This window comes from Coenobita brevimanus, chromosome 37, assembly GCF_032717465.1.
Source record: "Coenobita brevimanus isolate Jiangsu-jjx chromosome 37, ASM3271746v2, whole genome shotgun sequence".
Lineage (NCBI taxonomy): Eukaryota > Metazoa > Arthropoda > Malacostraca > Decapoda > Coenobitidae > Coenobita > Coenobita brevimanus.
The window spans coordinates 3,567,275-3,589,575 of record NC_136990.1 but is presented as its reverse complement, the minus strand read 5'-3'; the positions used below and the strand labels follow the sequence as shown (position 1 = coordinate 3,589,575).

Genomic DNA, 22,301 nt, shown 5'->3' with positions numbered 1-22,301 from the left:
CTAGCAAATTGAGACTAATAAACACAAACACATTCATTACCACACTTCCACTTTCACATGCTCTGCTTTCACCACAGACACCCCTTTCCCTCTTCGTACTTCTCCAGCGTTAGGAAGGCCTATTTCTGGCTCACACTTTCTCTCACCAGATTTACTTAGAATATGATATGTAACCAGGATTTGAAAAACGTGGTTGATGTATGTTTTTCTTTTTACAAATCTGAGCATAGACCTGAAATTACGTTCCCATAAGTTCAGCAATCCTTTCGCATGTCACCACTTCGATGCTAATACCCACCCTTCATACTGAGTACATTCTAAGGATATCTCACTATCTCCTTTGCTTCTTCCTTTCTCACTCTCTTTTCCTTCATTCCACTCCCCTTCCCATCATGTTTTCCTTTCGCCCTCATCTTTTCATCTTCCTCTCACATTTTCTCTTCCTCTCTTTCCTTTTTCCTTCCCTTCATGTTCTTCTCCAGTGTTTCTTCCTCTCATTTTCCTCTTCCTCTTTCGTTCACTGTTCCTCTCCTTCCTCTACCCTTTCCTTCATGTTCTCCATTCTATCGTCCTCACTCTTTCTTCTTCTTCTTTCATTCTTTCTTCCTTCCTCATCCCCTTCCTTCACCCCATTACCTTCCCTCTCTAATTGCTTCCCACCCTTCACCTCAAACCTCCCCCTCATTACCCACCCATTAACCCACCCATTACCCCCGATAATGAGGTAAATTTGTGGCCGTGAGCAAGAATGGGAAGGTCGCGGGTGAAGGCAAAATGACCCACGACTACACCAGCTCTACAAAAAGGAATCAGTTACACTCATGGGGACACAGTTATTGGGATGGAGAATGAGAGACTGTCTAGGAGAGTGCATGTGAGTGAGGTGGATGTGGAGAGGAGGAGGGGGAGACCAAGGGTGTGGTGGAGGGACGGAGAGATATATGAGAGAGGGGGTGTGAGCAGGAAGGAGGGTAGCGAAATGGTAGAGGAAAGGGCGACGTGGAGCGACATGTTTGTAGGCACCCCTTATGGGATTTAGGCTTCTTGCAGTAGATAGATTGACAGACAGGCAAATAGACAGATGGACAGACAGATAGATAGATAGATAGACAGATATGATTTGAGGTAGACGAGAGAGGTGAGAAGAACGAGTGCTTAACCGAATTACTGACAGTGGTGGCTGGCTTTGTTGGGGTTAGGAGAGTTATGAATTACTGATATAACACTACGGACAACATTCCCTATTCCACAGCCTACCCAGGATTAGTTTCGATCCTCATTTTACTTTCCTGGTTTGCATAGATTTCCCTGTGAGTCGCTTCTCGTTTCTGTGGCACCAATGATCTACTTGTGCGTCTGTCTGTACACTTGCAAAAATTCATCCCTTTATTTTGAGAACTAAGTATATATACCAGAGTAACCAGGACCGTGAAATTCTTGTGCTAAAAACAGTTGATTATTTTTAAAGGGAGTCTTGAGATGGTCGTCAAGGGAAGAGGTTAATTTTAGACGGTCACACACACACACACACACACACACACACACACACACACACACACACACACACACACACACACACACACACACACACACACACACACACACACACACACACACACACACAAGCGAGGACAGGAAACAGACTGCATTCCACTTTTTAGAATGCAATCAGCAACGAGGGTACAGAGAGAAACACAAGTATCCTCATAAACTCTGACTAATATAAATGGGAAAAATCGAACCATCTGAAACACACACTATTAGAGTCGGAGTTTTCACTGTTTTTCGCCAGCTGTAAATTTCCTTCAGACAGAAATGGGAAGATAATTATTTCTATGCACAAAGACCAGAGTAATTTTTTTTTTTTTTTTTTACCCCTACGTGCCTCTCAGTAATGATGATAATAATTGCCAGTCTGCCTTCGCTCTTCACGATTTCAGGTGTATTTCCTTTAGCTTGAGAATGTGTGTTTTTTTTTTATTATCTCTAGACGGTGAAGGTGAGGGACGCCTTCACGTGATGGCACTGATATGGCCAGGCAACTTCCCTGCCTAGGTATACAAACGTCCCTCAGTTCCCTTATTATTCTCTAAAGGTGGATGTTGGACTTCTGCTACTACTACTACTGCTACTACTACTACTATATTAGCTCTCTTGCTCCCCAGACAACTCTATAATATTCTGCTCCAGCACACGCACACAATTACATTTAACTAACAGTGAATCAAAGGGGCCTGCTTAGCTGTGAGAGAGATTACTTTTTGCTGTAAGTCGTGAGGAGGAAGATGCATTGAAACGTGCTTAGAGAGGCAGCTTATATATATTTACACATCCTCCTCATCTCATCCACACTGTCTACAGACGCCCCGTTAACTCAGCGTACCCGTACATAATGTCATGCCTTAGTTATTTATTTATTTGATTATTCATTTACCTTTACTACTTTCTCTTTCAGGTTATTCAAACTGGTAGCTTATTGATAAAGTTTTATGGAATGTAATTTTTCCTTTTCAGTCTTTCCAATGAAATTTCCATATCAGTTTTCCCATGCTGCATGGTGGTCCTTCTCACATTTTCCTGCCAGTTTTAACTGGAGGGTTTGGAGGCGGGGGGAGCCTTCTTGCTTTACTATCCTTATCCTTCAGCATGTAGAATAAGATCTCGTAGTCATAGTCCACTCTGTAACAAGCAGCCTCGAAAGGACCATAAGATCTGTTGCTGTTTGTTTTCCTTTGTATTCCTTTGTATTCCTCCTCCTCCTCCTCCTCCTTATCCTCTTCCACACCCTCACCTTCCTCCTCCTCCTCCTCCTCCTCTTCCTCCTCCTCACCCTCACCTTCCTCCTCCTCCTCCTCCTGATTTTATGTTTGTTTTTGCTTATGTGTTCCCTCACATTCTCTTGACCATGGGCGAGAATGAGGACGCAAGCCAGTGAAATGAGGAAATTCGAGGATGCATGTTGTTGCAGAGAGAAAATTGTCAACTGCAAGGACGGCCACATTTAAAAGTACAAACAAGGTAGCCAGGAGGAGGAAGAGAGAGAGAGAGAGAGAGAGAGAGAGAGAGAGAGAGAGAGAGAGAGAGTAGGACAAGGATAGGCAAAGATATGACTGGGTGCAGAAGTCTTTTTGCAGAGAGAGAGAGAAAGAGAGAGAGAGAGAATGGAGACGTAGTGATGTTTCAGCATATGAAAGCAAATATGATGGAAATTACACACACACACACACACACACACACACACACACACACACACACACAGATATTTAGGTGGTCTATTTTCACCGTAATCTCTAATCCCTTTCAGCTCAGTTAATGGCCAAGTATAGCCAGACCGAAAGGTAATTTTAACTAGTAACCAAGGAGACTCATTCCTACCTCATTACTAAGGGTCATCGAATTTCATGCCACCAAGCTGCGAGAGTGGCCCTGTTCCGTCACATGAAAACAAATCGCTAAGAGACAGGTGTTAAGTCGAGGTCGTTCAAGGGCAGAAGGAAGACGCAGAAGACAAAGGAAGGACACAGGGATATTTTTTGCGTAAATACGTACACACACACACACACACACACACACACACACACACACACACACACACACACACACACACACACACACACACACACACACACACACACACACACACTTACATGCGTACATATACACACATGCCTTCTCATTATCTCTCTCTCTCTCTCTCTCTCTCTCTCTCTCTCTCTCCCTCACCTTGACCTTGAAGCCAACCAGGTGTTAACGAACTCAGAGTGTGGGTGTGCTGAGGGCAGGTTGTTGGGTAGGTGGGTTACAGGGCTGGCTTGGAGGCTTGCCAGCTGGGTTAGGTAAGGTGGGGTTAGCCTGGGTTAGTATGGGTTAGGGTAGGTTGGGTTAGGTTAGGTTGGACTGGGTTGGGTTAGGCTAGGTTATGTTAGGTTGGGTTGGGTTAGGTTAGGTTAGGTTGGGTTAGGTTAGGTTGGATTAGGTTTGGTTGGATTAGGTTAGGTTAGGTTGGACTGGGTTGGGTTGGGGTGGATTGGGTTGGGTTGGGGTGGACTGGGTTGGGTTAGGTTGGGTTGGGTTGGACTGGGTTGGGTTGGGTTAGGTTGGGTTGGGGTGGACTGGGTTGGGTTAAGTTAGGTTAGGTTAGGTTGAGTTGGGTTGGGTTGGGTTAGGTTAGGGTAGGTTAGAATAGGTTGGGTTGGGATAGGTTAGGTTAGATTAGGTTGGGTTGGACTGGGTTGGGTTATGTTATGTTTTGTTAGGTTAGGTTAGGTTGGGTTGGGTTGGGTTAGGTTAGGATAGGTTAGATTGGGTTGGGTTAGGTTAGGCTGGGTTGGGTTGGGTTGGGTTAGGTTAGGCTGGGTTGGGTTGGGTTGAATTGGGTTAGGTTAGGTTGGGTTAAGTTAGGTTAGGTTAGATTTGGTTAGGTTGGGTTGGGTTAGGTTAGGTTGGGCTGGACTGGGTTGGGTTGGGTTAGGTTAGGTTGGGTTGGACTATGTTGGGTTGGTTTAGGTTAGGTTGGGTTGGATTAGGTTAGGTTAGGTTGGGTTGGGTTTGGACTGGGTTTGGTTTGGTTTGGTTGGGTTGGGTTGGACTGGGTTTGGTTGAGTTGTGTTGGGTTAGGTTAGGTTAGGTTAGGTTGAGATGATCTGGTATGGGAAAGCCACCTAGAGCACAAGGCATAGAATTGACACCTGGACAATGAGAGGCTTTATACTGAATGAAATCTGTGGTTAAGCAGAGTGAAAAGAATGAAATAATGAATGGATTAGTTCACTCTGAATACACCTTACTTGTTTGGTCTATTTGTCTTTTGTATCTTGAGAATGAAAGACTGACTAGGAGAGTGTGTGAGTGAGGCAGGGGGAGAGGGAGACCTTGGATGAGAGAGATGGGGTGGAGAAGTATATTAGACAGGGGGCTGTGATGGCGGAGAAAAGAGTGGCATGGAGTCAATTTCTTTGTGGTCACTCCCTGCGGGATTAAGGAGTCTGGAGATAGATAGATTGATAGATAAACAGATAGATAGACAGATAGATATGCTTGACTCTATCTGCTACGATCTTTTATATCATACCTGTCACCACCCCCTTCCAGCATGTGTCCTTCCACGTTAGATCTCTCTCTCTCTCTCTCTCTCTCTCTCTCTCTCTCTCTCTCTCTCTCTCTCTCTCTCTCTCTCTAGCGATAAAAAACACAAAGCCAATGTCACATATTCTCGTCGGTAAAGGAAGCTCCCTAACATTTTTCCCTTAGCGATTTACTTTATTACACCTTACAGTCCTCTTCTGTGTTACATAAATCCTTCTACTATCCCCATACTTTGCATATGTTCAAAGGAATTTTAACTACCCTTATCTAAAAATAAAGCGCTAAGGAAGAGGTGTTTGGGCCAGCGTCTGAGGTTAAGATGAAGTTACATAACCCTCTCGTGGTCGTTTTTCGCATGTATTTTATTTAAGTTGGCGAGAGACGATTTTATTCAACTGAGAGTGAGTCATAGGAGGCTGAGAGAGATGACTGTCTGTGTTAAAGTAATACAGATGAGACATAAATTTCGATGACTGCCGCCTCCGGATTCGCACCCTTCTTCCTGATGCAATGCTGTTATAATGTGCATAAAAAAAAAAAATAAAATAAAATAATGCAGATAAAGTGTTACGAACGAAGCAAAAATTTCGATGACTGCCGCTCCTAGATTTGCACCCTTCTCCCTGACACGCAGTGTTGTTATAATGTGCATAAAAAAAAAATAATAATCCTCGAGGGAAATTTGATACAGTGTTACGGACGAGGCAAAAATTTCGATGACTTCCACTCCCGGATTCGCACCCTTCTCCCTGATGCGCAGTATGGCTTAGCAAGTGTATTTTTATCCTTCAGTAAAGTGTTTGACATGTAAAGGCGCTTCTCAGACCACTCCTAGGCTATTGGGCGGAGTGGACTGGGAACCAATCAGATCTATGCTGCTTTACTGTGTGTGTGTGTGTGTGTGTGTGTGTGTGTGTGTGTGTGTGTGTGTGTGTGTGTGTGTGTGTGTGTGTGTGTGTCCTTGCCACCTGGGAGTGTGTGGCTACGTGATACATACCTACTCATCTACATGTCTATCTATTTATCTATTTTTCCATCTATCTATCTGTCTGTCTGTCTGTCTATGAGGCGTGTTTGTGCGTCCTTGCCACCTGTGAGAATGTAGTTACGGTGCATACTTACGCTTGTATCTATCTATCTGTCTATTTATCTACCTACCTACCTACCTGTCTGTCTGTGCGTTTCTGTCTGTGCCTGTCTACTCGTATGTGTGAATGAACGCGCCTGTGTGTGTGTGTGTGTGTGTGTGTGTGTGTGTGTGTGTGTGTGTGTGTGGAATAAATATCACAACTCTTCGTGCTCTGTGTAATATGTTCTGGTTAGCAATAAGGGCAATGGAATCACAAACTTTCATATGTTTCTGAAGGTACACACAATGTTTTGAGAGAGAGAGAGAGAGTTTATAGTATATGACTGCTTTTATTGATGTTGGTAAAGAAATGTAAGTCAGGAGAAAAAGAAAGAGTAGGAAAGAATATTGAGAGTGTGGAAGGAAGGTGAAAGGTGAAGGCAGTGTGAGGTGAGGGTGAGAGTAAGGGGGTGAGAGTGACGATAGGACCGACAGCAGTAACGTGCACAAAGGAAATCTAACAGCAACAGACCTATCTCTCCTTTCGAGGCTGTCTGATATAACTATTGTAACTCTACCATTGATAAAACATAAGGATAGCCAGGCAAGAAGGTCCCCCAGAGTGGAAAATATGGCGTGGAAATTCCTAGAAAAGAATAAATGGAGTTCACATTCTATACTATCTTAAGCTGGAGAAACTAACATCATGTCGACATTGGTACAAGACGGCTTTGATCTATGGTTTTGTCTTTCATGCGCGTCACTGAATCTGTCAATCTATCTCTCTCGCTATCTGTCTATCTGTCTGTCTATCTGTGTGTCTATCTGTCTCTCTACCTACCTACCTACAGACATACCTACCAGCCTACCTACCTACCTACTTACCTAGCTTTCCACATACCTACAGACATACCTACCTGCCTACCTACCTGTCTACCTACCAATCTATCTATCTATCTGTCTGTGTGTCTGTCTCTCTGTCTAACTGTTTATCTATCTGTCTATCCATCTATCTATCTACTGAAAGGTGTTATTGAGGGGTGAACACATTTAGCTGGAAATGAAACCAAATGTCCAACTAATTTCTGAATCTTGATACTGACTCATAGTTTAGCCCATATAGGCACAACGCTAATGAGAAAGATTTGCTTACCTTTATGTGAATGGAAAGGTTTGCTGAAGGTAAGGGTAAGGTAAGGGTAGGAATAGGGGCAAGGGTATAAGTATGGGTAAGGGTGGGGTTAGGATTAGGGTAATGGGGTAAAGGTAGGGATGAGGAAGAAGGTGTTGCCACTTTACGTAAATACTAGTGTGTCTTCTCAGTGTGGGAGTCTAGGAGCCATTGACCCCAGCACAAGGGCAAGGGGACGATCACCCTTGCCCCCCTCACCCTCATCCCCCTCTGCCCCCCTCACCCTCACCCTCCCTCACACTTCACACTCCCTGCCACACCCTGCTCTCTGTATCACCTAGCAATCATCCTTGCGAACCTTGAATATAATTGAACTGTACTGAGCCAAGAGATCAGTTCATGACTAAGGGAAAGATATGAGCTTACCACACCCTCACACTCCCACATCCCCACACCCTGCCACACCCTACACCAGCCCCAAGCCCTGCCACACCCTACACCAGCCGCACACCCTGCCACACCCTACACCAGCCCCACACCCTGCCACACCCTCATAACCTGCCACACACTACACACCCTCACATCTTCTCAATCACACTCTGCCATACCCCACATCCTGCCCACACCACTCTATTAACAGCATCACACCCTACACATTGTAACACCCTGCCACAACTCCTTACCTCCCTTATACACCCTACACACACTGCCACAGCTCCCTACCTTTATCACACACCCTGCCACATCTCCCTACCTGTATCACACACCCTGGTACACCCTGTCACATCTCCCTATGCCCCAACCCCTGTGAAACTATAATGGGTCTATAAATCAAGAAGCTTCAATACTGTTTTGGTAGTAGTCGATGTTATCCCAGAGTTTAATATCCACCCCCAGGCTGACCCACTACTTCCTGATTCTCTCTCTTTCTTCCTGATTCCCTCTCACTTTTCCTGATTCTCTCTCCCTCTTCCTGATTCTCACTTTGTTCCTTTCTCTCATTCCTCCTTCCTTCCATCTACTCTGTTCCTCCCCTCTCCTGTTTTTCTCCCCTACTCTTTCCCTCACTTCTTTCTTCTCCCTCTTTCCTTCCCTCATTCCTTCCGTTCTTCCTCTCCCTCTCTCTTCCGTTTTCCTCCTCCCTCCCTCCTTCACCATTTTTCCTCCCCCCCTCCTCCCTCTCTCTCTCTCTCTCTCTCTCTCTCTCTCCCTGAAAGAACATATGATAAACAGAAAACAGAAAATTACAGGCCCATCTCAATCAAAAATATAAAGAAGTTAGAACAGACAAACTCTCTCTCTCTCTCTCTCTCTCTCTCTCTCTCTCTCTCTCTCTCTCTCTCTCTCTCTCTCTCTCTCTCAGGAAAGAACAAAAAACCTGCTAGTAGGGGCCAATGCTCGACAGGACGTTACTCCAAGGACGAAAAAATGGATGAGGGATGGATGGATGGATGGATGGATGGATGGATGAATGGAGGGGTGTATGGATGTGTGGATGGATGGATGATTGGATGGGTGGTTGGGTAGGTGGATGGATTGACAGAGGGGTGGATGGATGGATGGGTGGATGGATGGATGAGTGGAAAGATGAATGAATAGATGGGTGGATGGATGGGCGGTTGGTTGGATGGATAGGTGGATGAGTGAATTGGTGGATGGATGGACAAATGGGCTGATGGATGGATGGATGGATGGATGGATAGATGAATGGATGGATGGATGGATGGGCAGGGAATGAAGCCAAGGATATGTGTGTGTGTGTGTGTGTGTGTGTGTGTTTTTTTTAATACTTACAACATCAGCAGTGTGTCAGGTGAGGGATTAGACTTACCTGAGAAAATACATGTAATTAGTAATGCTAGAAACTGAATATAATTTTAATAAGAATAAACCACTAAAAAAATAAAGTTTGGTAATGATAAGTGTGCTGTCATATATCAGATGAAGAAAAACTAAATAGATAGATAGGTAGATAGAACGATGGGTAGATAGATAGATAGATAGATAGATAGATAACACACACAGCATCAAAGACCTCAGTATAGTAATTATGAATGATGTGCAGTTTATATCAGATGAAGATTACACTGTAGATAGACAGACAGGCAGACAGGTAGATAGATAGACAGATAGATAGATAGATACAAAAACACGCCCATCTCGCAAACCTAAAATTTTCACAGCCTGGTAATAAAGTAGTAAAGGAAGTCAGCAGGAAGGCGTGATGAGAAATTACTTTTGTATCTTTACTGATATACCATTACTAGTATAATCTCTCTCTCTCTCTCTCTCTCTCTCTCTCTCTCTCTCTCTCTCTCTCTCTCTCTGCTTCTTTGTCTTTCTGTCTGTCATGATTCTATTCAGCCTTACACAGATAGAGAGGTAAATCCCACCCTAAAATCCCCTAGATATATTATTCTCACTGGCGTCAGGGGATTTTTTTTCAGCTGATAATCCCTACGTGGTTAAAAAGGGCAATATAGATTCACTCTCTCTGGCCTTTCCACACTCGTAATTAACAGGCTTAGCTCCATAAAGTCCTTCTCTCTCTCTCTCTCTCTCTCTCTCTCACTTTTTACGCAGGACTTAGCATTGCGTAACGACATGAAAAATAAAAAAACATTATTATTTAATCTTGACTTCATGAGTTCGGTCTAGTTAGAATTTTGATCTCTCTCTCTCTCTCTCTCTCTCTCTCTCTCTCTCTCTCTCTCTCTCTCTCTCTCTCTCTTTCTCTCTCTCTCTGTCTCTCTGTCTTTCTGTACCTGGACTGAGAATCACGTAGAGCGAATCAGGATCCTCAATGCGCCTCCGTCAGCGTTTATCTCACTCGCTTTATTTTCTCACGTCTTTCTCATCTTCTCACTTTTGTTTTCCCAGGCTAGTATCGCACGGTCTTCAGTATCTCATTTTCTTTATATCTTTCTTTCCTCCAAGACTCTCTCTCTCTCTCTCTCTCTCTCTCTCTCTCTCTCTCTCTCTCTCTCTCTCTCCGCATTTCCTTGATCTTTCTCCATCCTTTCTTCTCAGATTTTTTTCCCTTCTTTCCCGTTTGACTCTTACTTCTTACTATATCTTTCCTGCCTTTTACATCCTCTCCCTTCCTTCCATCCTTCCTTCCTTCCCTTCTTCCTTCCTTCCTTCCTTCCTTCCTTCCTTCCTTCCCTCCTTTCTTCCTTCTTTCCTTTCATCCATTTTTCCTCGGTTCTCTTTCTTTCTTTTTCTTATTTTCCTTCCTCTCTTCCTTCCATCCATCCATCCACCCTCCCGTCCCTCCTTCCTTCCTTCCTTCCTTCCTTCCTTCCTTTGATCCTTCCTTCCTTCCTTCCTTTGATCCTTCCTTCCTTCCTTCCTTCCTTCCTTCCTTCCTTCCTTCCTTCCTTCCTCGCCAATTCTATCTCTGCGTCTCTCTCCTCTCTTTCCTTCCCTCTTCCTTATCTCCCCTTCCTTCCTTCTCTCCTCACCCTCCAGTCTTTTAAACCCTCTCTCCTCCTAAATCAAACCTTTCCTCCCTCCCTCTTTATTCCTCCATCTCACCTTCCCAGTTTCCTCCTCCTTCCCACGTTCCTCTTTCCTCCCTCTCTCCCTTTTCACCCTCTCCACCTTCCGTTATCGTAACTCAATCCTCCCTCCCTCTTCTTTCCTCCATCGCACCTCTCCTCTTTCCTCCCTTCCTCTTTTTTCCTCCACCACGCCTTTCCTTTTTCCTCCCTCCCTCCCTCGTTCCTCTTTCCTCCATCCCTCCCTCCTAGCCTCGCCATCCTTTCTCTCGCCCTCCAAGACTTTCTCTGAAATAAACCAGTCCTGGAGCAGACTTTCACCCCTCTCTGTCTCCCCCTTCCCCCCCATCTCTCTCTCTCTCTCTCTCTCTCTCTCTCTCTCTCAGGATATTGTCACTTTCAACGCCACTGTAGTGTTTAATTCTGAATACTACACGTCACTGTCCGTTCATATGTTTTTTATGCAAACTATGTTAATATGAAAACTGGATAAGTAGCATACAAAAAAATGTTAAGGTATAAGATGCAAAATGAATCGCCGAGGAGAAGTTACTGCGAAAATTCCCTTATCAAAGAATATAGGGACCTTAAAATCACAAGACTCGGAAAGCAATGAGTAAACACGTTACCCTTGAACAAACTTGCCTTTCCCTAACTCTTCCTCCTAAGCGATTTATTTTGGTTATTACACCTTGCCGTCCTCTTCTGTGTTACGTAGATGATTCTAATATTACTATACTTCGCATAAATAACATATAAAATGATATTAGACTGTCTTATCCAAAAATAAATCGGTAAGGAAGAGGTGTTAGGATGCAGTTTGACATTACTTGTTCTGATTTTGTTGGCTATAATTTTTACTTTTGCTTACCTCACCCCGTTGTCAGGAGGGAAAAAGGCGAGGTGATGATGATGATGATGATGATGATGATGATGTACTCACTCCATCGACAGGTAGGAAAAAGATTGATGATGATGATGATCATGATCATGATCATGATGTACTCACTCCATCGACAGGTAAGAAAAAGATTGATGATGATGGATGATGATGATGATGTACTCACTCCATCGACAGGTAGGAAAAAGATTGATGCTGATGGATGATGATGATGTTGATGATGATATACTCACTCCATCGACAGGCAGGAAAAAGATTGATGATGATGGATCATGATGATGATTATGATGATGATGATGAAGATAACGACAGAGAAGTAAATGATGATGAAAATGATGATGATGATGATGAAGATATAGAAGCAGATGAGTATAATGATGATGATGATGATGCAAAGAAGTAGATGATTATAATGATGATGACAGAGGTAACTGATAATGATGATGATGAAGAAGAATAATTATGATGATGATGATGATGATGATGACGATGATACTGCTTCTGCTAATGATGATATAGACGAAGCAGATGATGATGAAGTATAGATGATGATAATGATGACGATGATGATAATAATAATGATGATGATGATGCTACAGTGTAACGAGAGGGCAGTGAAGTTTGGTAATCAATGTTTTCTTGGCTAAGCTTTCCTCTCTGTGTAACTTCTCAGCGTCTGGTGACAACGTTCTCTTTGACACAGGCTTTGGGTTCCGTTTTCTGTGTCTCGTCTCCAACTTTCACTCTTAAGGTTTCGATGCGTAACCCCTAAATTTACCGATTAATTCTGTACATTAACAGGTGGATGTTTGAGGTTGTTGAAAGGTGAGTAAAATCGTCTGCGGTTGAATCAGTTGGGTGACTAAAACCAGAACGTGTGTGTGTGTGTGTGTGTGTGTGTGTGTGTGTGTGTGTGTGTGTGTGTGTGTGTGTGTGTGTGAACTTGCTAGCCATTCTGCTGGTGAACTTGATGAGCAGGTGGTTAGGTTGATGATGAGTATATGGGTGGATGTTTGGGTGGGTGGGTAGGGTGAGATGTGTGGTGGGGTGGACTGGGCAGGTGGATGTGTGTGATGATGGGGCGGGTGGGTGGATATGTGATTTCCTGTAGGACAAAGTAGGAGACGGGCCTATGTTGCTAGTTTCACCATTTTATCTTAGTTACAAAGACAAGTTAATATTGCCATCTTGTCTTTATTTACAGGGCAGAGAGAGTGAGGCAGAGACGTGGTAGAGATAGATTAGCGTGTGAGTGTGCACAGATGTCAGGATTTTGCAGCAGTAGTCAGTAATCCCTTTACAGTCTCAAACCATATCAAAATCCAATGATATCTTCCTAAACTAACCAATATTATTCATGTGAGTTTGAAGGGATGCAATATAGTTTCATAATAGGCTGAGATGTGTAAAGAGATTAATGACTAAATCGTCCTAAAATTAACCAGTCGTATTGACGCTCGTTGGAGAGGTGAGGCAGGGGGGTAAGGCAGGACAGGAAGGGAAGCAAGGGAGGCAGGGTGAGGGGTGCGGCAGGTGTGAGGAATGAGGGAGGAATGAAGCAGGGTTGAGTGAGGCAGGGTGTGTGTGGTGAGGCGGAGGAGGTCAGAGGTTAGTCTTTGTGCGCGGGTGTGGGTGTTATTGAGTCACTGTGTTGCGGTGTTGCTAGGTGTTGTCTGTAAAGGGAAGCAGAGTTTGTGGATAGTGTGTGGGGCTTGGAAGGTAGGGTGTGGGTACGGTTTGAGGAGGGTGTGGGTACGGTCTGATGAGGGTGTGAGTAGGGTGTGGATATGGTTCGATGAAAATGTGGATAGGGTGTGGGCACGGTTTGATAAGGATGTGAGTAGGGTGTGGGTACGGTTTGATGAGGGTGTGGGTACGGTCTGATGAGGATGTGAGTAGGGTGTGAATATGGTTCGATGAAGATGTGGATAGGGTGTGGGCACGGTTTGATAAGGATGTGATTAGGGTGTGGGTACGGTCTGATGAGGATGTGGGTAGGGTGTGGGTACGGTTTGATGAGGGTGTGGGTAGGGTGTGGATATGGTTCGATGAAGATGTGGGTAGGGTGTGGGCACGGTTTGATAAGGATGTGGATAGGGTGTGGGCACGGTTTGATAAGGATGTGAGTAGGGTGTGGGTACGGTTTGATGAAGGTGTGGATAAGGTGTGGGTACTGTTTGATGAGGGTGTGGATAGGGTGTGGGTACGGTTTGATGAGGGTTTGGGTAGGGTGTGGGTACGGTTTGATAAGGGTGTGGGTACGGTTTGATGAGGATGTGGGTAGGGTGTGGATATGGCACGATGAAGATGTGGATAGGGTGTGGGCACGGTTTGATGAGGGTGTGGGTAGGTTGTGGGTACGGTCTGATGAGGGTGAGGGTAGGGTGTGGGTACGGTTTGATGTGGGTGTGGGTAAGGTGTGGACGGAGTGTGGAACGGTCGTCGATGTAAGCATAGTAAACTAGATAACACTTCCAGATCGCATACCTCCTACAAGGCTAATGAAAATTATGATTTATAGGTGTAATTCCTGTTTTCTACCAGACGGCTCCAACGTAGTCATTTAATTCTTCGGTCTTGGTCTGCCCTATTATAGTACCTCGGAGAGCGCATACCTCAGCTAACTCCAGTAATATTTAAGATTTATTCCCGCACCCGGATCTGAATGTATCTCAAAATCTGGCCAGCCCTTCGTTGACCCACTGTCCACCTATCCCCCAAATGTCATTGAAATCCGGTAACAACTTTTCGAGGTGTCATCCCACATAAACGCACAAACAAACACAAGTGACTACATAACCTCCATCCATCTTCGCTGGCGGCGGTAATCAGCTTTTCACATAGTTGTACGCTGGGGTGAGGTGTTTTGCTTAATTTCTTTCCACTTTCAGACGATTTTATTCAGCACAGGAGAGGTTTTTGGAGCTGGGGGTGTAAGATAATTACCCCCATTAACCCCCTCACTAAGGCAGGTCCCTCTGAGTTGGATAGAAGCACCCGAGGCAGTAGGATTAAGCAAGAAATATAAACCGATTGAGGTGAAAGGGAAGTGTTGTGTAGTTTGGGTGGAGTGCCCTTCCTGGAGAGCGGGAGTGAGTGGGTGTAGGTGTGGGAGTGTGGGTGGGTGTAGGTGTGGGAGTGTGGGTGGGTGTAGGTGTGGGAGTGTGGGTGTGGTGTGGGTGGGTGTGGACTGATGTGAGTGTGGGTGTAGGGATATCGGTGGGTGTGGACGTGTGTGGTGTGGAAGTGTGGGTAGGTATGGGGTTGTGAGTTTTTTTGTGTGAGTGTGTGGAGGTGTGGATCAGTGGGTATATATGGATGTGGGTGGTGTGGGTGGGTGGGGTAGGTGTAGATGAGTGTGGGTGTAGGCTATGGGTGTAAATGTGTGTGGATTTGTAAGGGTGTTAGTGAGGGTGGGTGTGTGGGAGGGTGGCTGTGATAATGGGTGTGTGAAAGAGTTTGTGAGAATAAGTGGACTTGAGGGTGGGGTTGGGTGTAGCGGTTTGGTAGTTGGAGTGGGTGTGGGAGTGTAGGTGGGTGTGTGGGTGGGTGTGAGTGTGGGAACTTTAATTTAACACGCACTTCCACCTCTCTCTCTCTCTCTCTCTCTCTCTCTCTCTCTCTCTCTCTCTCTCTCTCTAATATTTCAGCTAATGCCAGACGATTTTAGTCAGCTGAAAGTGAGTATAGAGGTCTTTAACCCGAATTCTGGTCAGGTAAGGAAGCTCCCTAACACCTTTTCCTTAGCGATTTATTTTTGGATATAACTGGTTAATATCCTCGTGTACGTTATTTATGCAGAGTATGGAAGGACTTACATAACAGAATCGGACAGTACGGTGTAATAAGCAAAATAAATCGCTTAGGAAAATGTGCTAGGGAGAAAATACGGGCCAGAGAGTGAAATGACCATACTATAATCTTCTTATGATTTAAAAAAAAAAAAAAAAAAGACGATTTTACTTATCTGATCTGGAAAGGTAAGGGATAAAATGCATGTCTTTTAGCCATATTCTGATTGACACAGATTTCCTAGCACCTTTTCCTCAGCGAATTAGGGTTAAGATTCGATATGGAAGGGCGGGTGGCGGGGTGACCTAGAAAGAAGGGTCGTTACTGAGTAGGGACAAAGGGGTTAATTTTTTCCCTGTCGTGGTTGGCGAGGGTAGGGCACATAACAATATATTTCACCAACAGAAACGTATTGAAGATTTACCTTGAAAAATTGTTATGGCATATTACCCCATTATTTCTTTAGTGCCTGTGATGGGGAGTGGGAGAGAGATGGTGTAGGGTTAGAGGTAGGAGGAGAGGAGGGAGGGAAGGAGAGAAAATGGTGGAGGGGGGAGGGAAGGAGAGAAAATGGTGGAGGGGGGAGGGAAGGAGAGAAAATGGTGGAGGGGGGAGGGAAGGAGAGAAACTGGGGTAGGAAGGAGGGCCTATGGAGAGAGTGTGATGGTGTAGGGTTGGAGCTAAGAGGAGAAAATGGAGGGAAGGAGAGAAAATAGGGGAGGAGAGAGGGAATTTTCAAGAGAGTAGGATGGTGTAGGGTTGGAGCTAGGAGAAGAGGAGGGAAGGAGAGAAAATGAAGGAGGAAATAGGGAATTATGGGGGCAGTGTGATGGTGTAGGGTTAGAGCAAAGAGAAGAGAAGGAAAGGAGAGAAAATAGCGGAGGAAGGAGGGAATTATACAGGGAGAAAAGGGGGAGAGACCTTGGGAGAGAGAGAGAAGAAGGAGAGAGGAAGGAAAGGGAGGGAGAAGGAAGAGGGAGAGTCCATGAGAGAGGAAGAGTGAAGTAAGTAGGGGAAGCTGGGAAAGGAAAAGAATTAGGGTATGGAAGGGAGGATGGATAGAGAGGGAGAGGGTATGGGAGAGTCCTTGAGAAAGAGAGAAAAAAAAGGGAGGGAGGAAGAACAGGGAGGACGAGGGAAGAGGGAGAGTCCATGAGAGAGAGGAAGGGTGGGGTAAAGTGGAGGAAGCTGGGAAGGGAAGAGAATTAGGGTGTGGAAGGGTGGAAGAAAAGAGAGGGAGAGGATATGGGAGAGTCCTTGAGAAAGAGAGAGAAAAAAAAGGAGGGAGGAAGAAAAGAGAGGGAGAGGCAAAGAAGGAAAAGAGGGAGAGTCCTTGAGAGGGATCGAGGGTGTGGTGAAGAGTGGGAAGCTGGGAAGGGAGGAGATTTAGGGTGTGGAAGGGAGGAAGTGTGCGTGAAAGGAAGGATATATGCCAAGGTGACACTAGGGTACAGTACTGAGGCTCCTATGATTCACTCCTAGTTGATGACACTTGAGGGGAGCCTTCGCGTGGTGGCCCTGTGTACCCGAGAGTGTAAGTGTGGGGGAGGGCAGCGAGAGGGCAGAGGACAATGCGACATGGAGGCTATTTGTTTGTGGCCACCCTTAACGGCCCTATGAGAGTCGTGACATTAGTTCCCAACCGATTTTTTCTGTATATTTCACCGTAACATTCTCTTCTGTTTTATTTACATTTTTAACATGGAATTAGTTTGTATCAGTAACATACGAAACTGAAGTGTAATATATAGAATAATTCGCTAAGGAAAAGGTGTTACGGTACTTCTGAGGCGACTAAGAATACGGCTGTTTATCCCTTTAAATGGAGGGCCTATTTTTTCATTTTTTTTTTCCAGCGACTGAAGTCTCTCTCTCTCTCTCTCTCTCTCTCTCTCTCTCTCTCTCTCTCTCTCTCTCTCTCTCTCTCTCTCTCTCTCTCTCTCTCAGGTAGAAAGTGTAACAACCAGACCATTAAGAAGTAACAGTGATGACATAGCAAAAGACGGGGCAGTAGCAAAATAGAATCAGGTACACTATTCCTTATTATTATAGTCAAAAGTTTGTTGACATTCACCGTAACCCACTAATCCACCAGGCTGTTAATCTCAAACAGTTCAAAGCTTGCCCCCCTCCTGTACTAACCCTTAAAGCCTGTCTGCCACTGAATTAGTCTAGCTTTTCCCTCACGTTCTCATCTAGCAAGTGGCCCCAGCAGTGAGAGAACTAACTACTGTGTTCTCAAAGTGGACTCAAAGATCACTGTCATTTTGAGCCTTGATACGTGCCTAATACACTCATTTAAGGTTTTCACTGCAATACTCAGCTTTGAAACGTGCCAGATACACTCAGTTAAGGTTTTCACTGCTATTCTCAGCTTTGAAACGTGCCAAATACACTCATTTAAGGTTTTCACTGCTATACTCAGCTTTGAAACGTGCCAGATAGACTCAGCTAAGGACTTCACTGCATTTCTCAGCCATGAAACGTGCCAGATACACTCAGTTAAGGTTTTCACTGCTATTCTCAGCTTTAATACGTGCCTAATACACTCAGTTAAGGTTTTCTCTACATTTCTCAGCTGTGAAACGTGCCAAATATACACAACAAAATCCTCCATCTCCCTATTTATGCCTGGAAAATATTAAAATAAGTGAAATCCAAAGTCTTAACTGGAAAAGTCTCAGTAAGATCCCCACATCCTTCACTGCATTCGTGGACTCAGCTAAGGACTTCACTGCTATTCTCAGCTGTGAAACGAACCTAATATATACAAAAAAAAATCCTCTAATCTCCCCATTTATGTCTGGAAATTATTAAGAACAGTGAAATCCAGCTAAAAGTGTTAATTGGAAGAAGAAGAGAAAAAATATTGATCGTTGAAGAACAAGCCAGAGGAAAAAGAAAAAGGGCATGAAAGAAGAAGAAAAGAAGGATAAGAAGAAGAGGAGGAGGAGGAGGAGGAGGAGGAGGCGAAGGAGGAAGAAGAAGAAGGAAAATTATTAATCGATGAAGAGGAAACCAGAGAGAAAATAAAATGAAAGAAGATGAAAGAATGATAGAAATAGTGAAGCCTTTAAGATACCTGCCTGGGGATGAGCTCATGGGTTGTCTGGCCTACCTGTGGTGATGCAACACCCTCTATGGCCAGGTGTTGCAACCGCACGCACGCATACTCACTCACGCAGGCACATGCAGGCGCACACACACACACACACACACACACACACACACACACATTTACTTATTAAAATCCACGCAGACTCGTATATACAGTTACACACACACACACACACACACACACACACACACACACACACACACACACACACACACACACACACACACACACACACACACACACATTTACTTATTAAAATCCACGCACACTTGTATATACAGTTAAACACACACACACACACACACACACACACACACACACACACACACAGAATATCCAAGCACACTCCACACACACATTTACTTATTAAAATCCACGCACACTGGTATACACAGACACACAGACACACACACACACACACACACACACACACACACACACACACACACACACACACACACACACACACACACAGTCGGTGAGTGGACCCCATACTTTTGACTTTGGTTTAACACACCTGAAATATAGCTCTGAGTCGAGGGGCCTTGCGACACAGAGGAAGGATGGCTGTAAAGGCGACACATAAATTCTTGGCTTCATGTTTCTCGCTCAGTAAATGATGAATTGTTATCTTGCATTGCTTGTGTATTTTCAGCTGATTTCTTTATATGTGTGTGATTCTGTTTGTATTTCTGTCTCTTTATGTATTTTTCTATCTACTTAGTCTGTTTATCTGTTATTCTGTCTGTTTATCTATCTATCTGTCTGTCAATTTCTCTTTCTGTTTGTCCATCTGTCTGTCTCTCAATGTCGGTGTCTGTCGTTGAGGGAGAGAGAGAGAGAGAGAGAGAGAGAGAGAGAGAGAGAGCGAGAGAGAGAGAGAGAGAGAGAGAGAGAGAGAGAGAGAAGGATGTTTGTTGCCGCGAACATTAGTGACTGTTTTTGTACCAAGACTGCATCCCAGCCTGTGTGTGTGTGTGTGTGTGTGTGTGTGTGTGTGTGTGTGTGTGTGTGTGTGTGTGTGTGACCTACTGCCGCACCCACACATGCCCCCTCTCCCTCTTCTTAACCCTTAACCTCCCCACCTTACACCCAACATCCTCTTTTTTTCCTCTCTCTCTCCTTCCAGCATCCGTCTCCCCATTCCTCCTCCCATCCTCCACCACCCATTACTCTTCCACGTTCTCCCTTTTCTTCTCCCTCTTCCCTCCTTTCTTTCTCTTTCCTCCTTTCCCTCCAGTCTCTCATTTTCTCTCCTCTTTCCCAATCAGCATCTACTCTCCATTCCTTTTTCGTTCCTGCCTTGAATTCCAGCTTCATCACACTTTTGCTATACCTCTTCGCCTTCTTCCTCCTCCCCCTTCTTCTTCCTCTTTCCTTTCCTCCTTCCTTCCTCGTCTGTCTTCTCCCCTATCGTCCACCCCCCTCCTCCATCACATTCATGTTACATAGAAGCTTCTCACCCTCTCATTCTTCTTTTTCCGTTTCTCTCCTCATTTGGCACCCATCTTACTCACCCTCTTCTCTCACGTTCCCTGCCCCCCCTCTCTCTCTCTCTCTTAGCCTCTTGTTCCCTTGTTCATCTCACTCTAAACCCTCCTTCTCACCTTTCTACTTTCCTCCACCTCTTCCCCACGTGGCTACCATCCTATTCCCCCCACCCTCACTTCCTCCTCTTCCCTCCCCCATTCATCTCACTGCTATACCCCTCCATCTCACCCCCTCCTCCCTCCTCTCCCTGTGGCACCCGGTCCTTATATACTTTCACTGGGAGGCTGGGTTGCCAAGGGTCGCCAGTGGGTGCATTACGTCACCATCTCCGGGTCTGGCGGGTCACGAGTCGTCTCAATACAGAATTCAATTACTAGAGAGGCCACGGGCTGGATGCACTCTGTTATTAACGCGGCGAGTGAGGGCAATCAGCCTGAGGAAATTTGCTTGCTATTAACACAACTTATCTGCAATGATCTGTAATAATCTGTAATAATTTTGCACTTGCTTCAGCCGATAGCGTAATTTTCGTTTAATCATACTATCTCTTGATTATTTTATATAGATTTATAGAGTTTTATAGGTGCTCTCACACCTTTCAGACCCGCTGCGGGGAGGTGGCTACAACACCTCGCTCTCAGAGGTGTTCAGTCCACTTGATGGTATAATGCATATATAATTCTATCTATAGCCAGACGCCCTAATCCCATTAAGGGTGGCCACAAACAAATCGCCTCCATGTCGCCCTGTCCCCTGCCATTTTGAAACCCTCTCCCCAACTTACACCCCCCTCTCTCACATACCTCTTCACTCCATCCCTCCATAATTGCGTTACTAAAAACTAAACTGCGAAGAGACAAACTACTTGAAGCAAAAACCTTTGTGTCTTTTTATCATGTTTATCAGAAATTATTTTAATCATTATACTGTAAAAAATTCTTCCTGTTTTACAAAATCATTGTTTTCGTAGAGTAGATGTTGCATTTGGCCATGTGGAGAGGATGGAGAGTGAGAGACTGACGAGGAGAGTGTATACGAGTGAGATGGAAGGGGGAGAGGGAGGGGGAGGCCAAGGATGAGATGGAGGGATGGAGTGGAGAGGTATATGAGAGAGTGGGTGTGTGTGAGCTAGGAGCAGAGCAGTGAAATGGGGGGGGGGGGACAGGGCGACATAGAGGCGATTTGTTTGTGGCCACCTCTAACGGGATTAAGGCGTCTGGCAATAGACAGAGAAACAGGTTTTGCGTTTAACAGAGCCTTTACTTTTACGGGTTTTTATACATTGATTATACTTGCAGTGAGGGAAGACAACCCGAAGGGTAGGGGAAACAAAGGGCAGGGGAAACAAAGGGCAGGGGAAACAAAGGGTAGGGGAAACAAAGGGCAGGGGAAACAAAGGGCAGGGGAAACAAAGGGCACGGGAAACAAAGGGTAGGGGAAACAAAGGGCAGGGGAAACAAAGGGTAGGGGAAACAAAGGGCAGGGGAAACAAAGGGCAGGGGAAACAAAGGGCAGGGGAAACAAAGGGTAGGGGAAACAAAGGGTAGGGAAACAGGGTAGGGGAAACAAAGGGCAGGGGAAACAAAGGGCACGGGAAACAAAGGGCACGGGAAGCAAAGGGCAGGGGAAACAAAGGGCACGGGAAGCAAAGGGCACGGGAAACAAAGGGCAGGGGAAACAAAGGGTAGGGGAAACAGGTCTATCCCACATCCCGTTAGCCAGGCCTCAGGGGGTCCTTGCAGACACATAACATTCCCCTGACTGGCCACAACCTCCCGCCTGTCTGTTTGGAAGCCCATTATCTGTCAGGAACCTGTGTACTTTCCCTTTGTACTCCTCCACACACTGACCACTTCCTAGACCAGCATAAACAGACGCAAATCCCTTGTTTACCTCCCTTTACTTCCCTTTGTCTGCGTGGTTTAGTGGCCTGTCCGTACTTTCCTCTCTATTGTTCCTGCCTCGGACCATTTCCCTAACCAGGGTAAACAGTTTTAATAGCTCCTTGTTCACCCCTCATTGTTTTCCTTCATTTACCTGGTTTTGCGATCTGTTCTTCTTTTCCCCGTTTCTTTCTTTTGACCCTGGCCACTTTATTGTAAAAAAAACTCCTTGGTTACTAGTCTAAATCACTTTGTTTGCCTTGTCCACTTGAGTTAATGATGCACTCTTATTCTTCATCTTCTTCTTCTTCTTCTTCGTAGCCTCCTCCT

At 45.1% G+C, this 22,301-nt stretch overlaps 2 protein-coding genes across 4 annotated transcripts in view; one reads left to right on the top strand and one right to left on the bottom strand.

Moving 5' to 3' along the window:
* The window catches only part of LOC145396368 (solute carrier family 35 member G1-like), a 103,886-nt gene that overhangs the window by 43,277 nt on the left and 38,308 nt on the right, over nucleotides 1-22,301 (top strand). Inside the window, exon 1 of one of the 3 annotated variants that reach the window (XM_080269762.1) lies at nucleotides 17,432-17,507. The exons of the other annotated variants lie outside the window; for them this stretch is intronic. The gene's annotated coding sequence lies outside the window, so the exon portion shown is untranslated. Of the gene's footprint in view, nucleotides 1-17,431; nucleotides 17,508-22,301 lie in introns of those variants that run through there. 3 annotated transcript variants of the gene reach the window in all.
* LOC145396396 (carbohydrate sulfotransferase 7-like) overlaps nucleotides 1-22,301 on the bottom strand; it is a 100,341-nt gene that overhangs the window by 49,334 nt on the left and 28,706 nt on the right. The gene's annotated exons all lie outside the window — the stretch shown is intronic.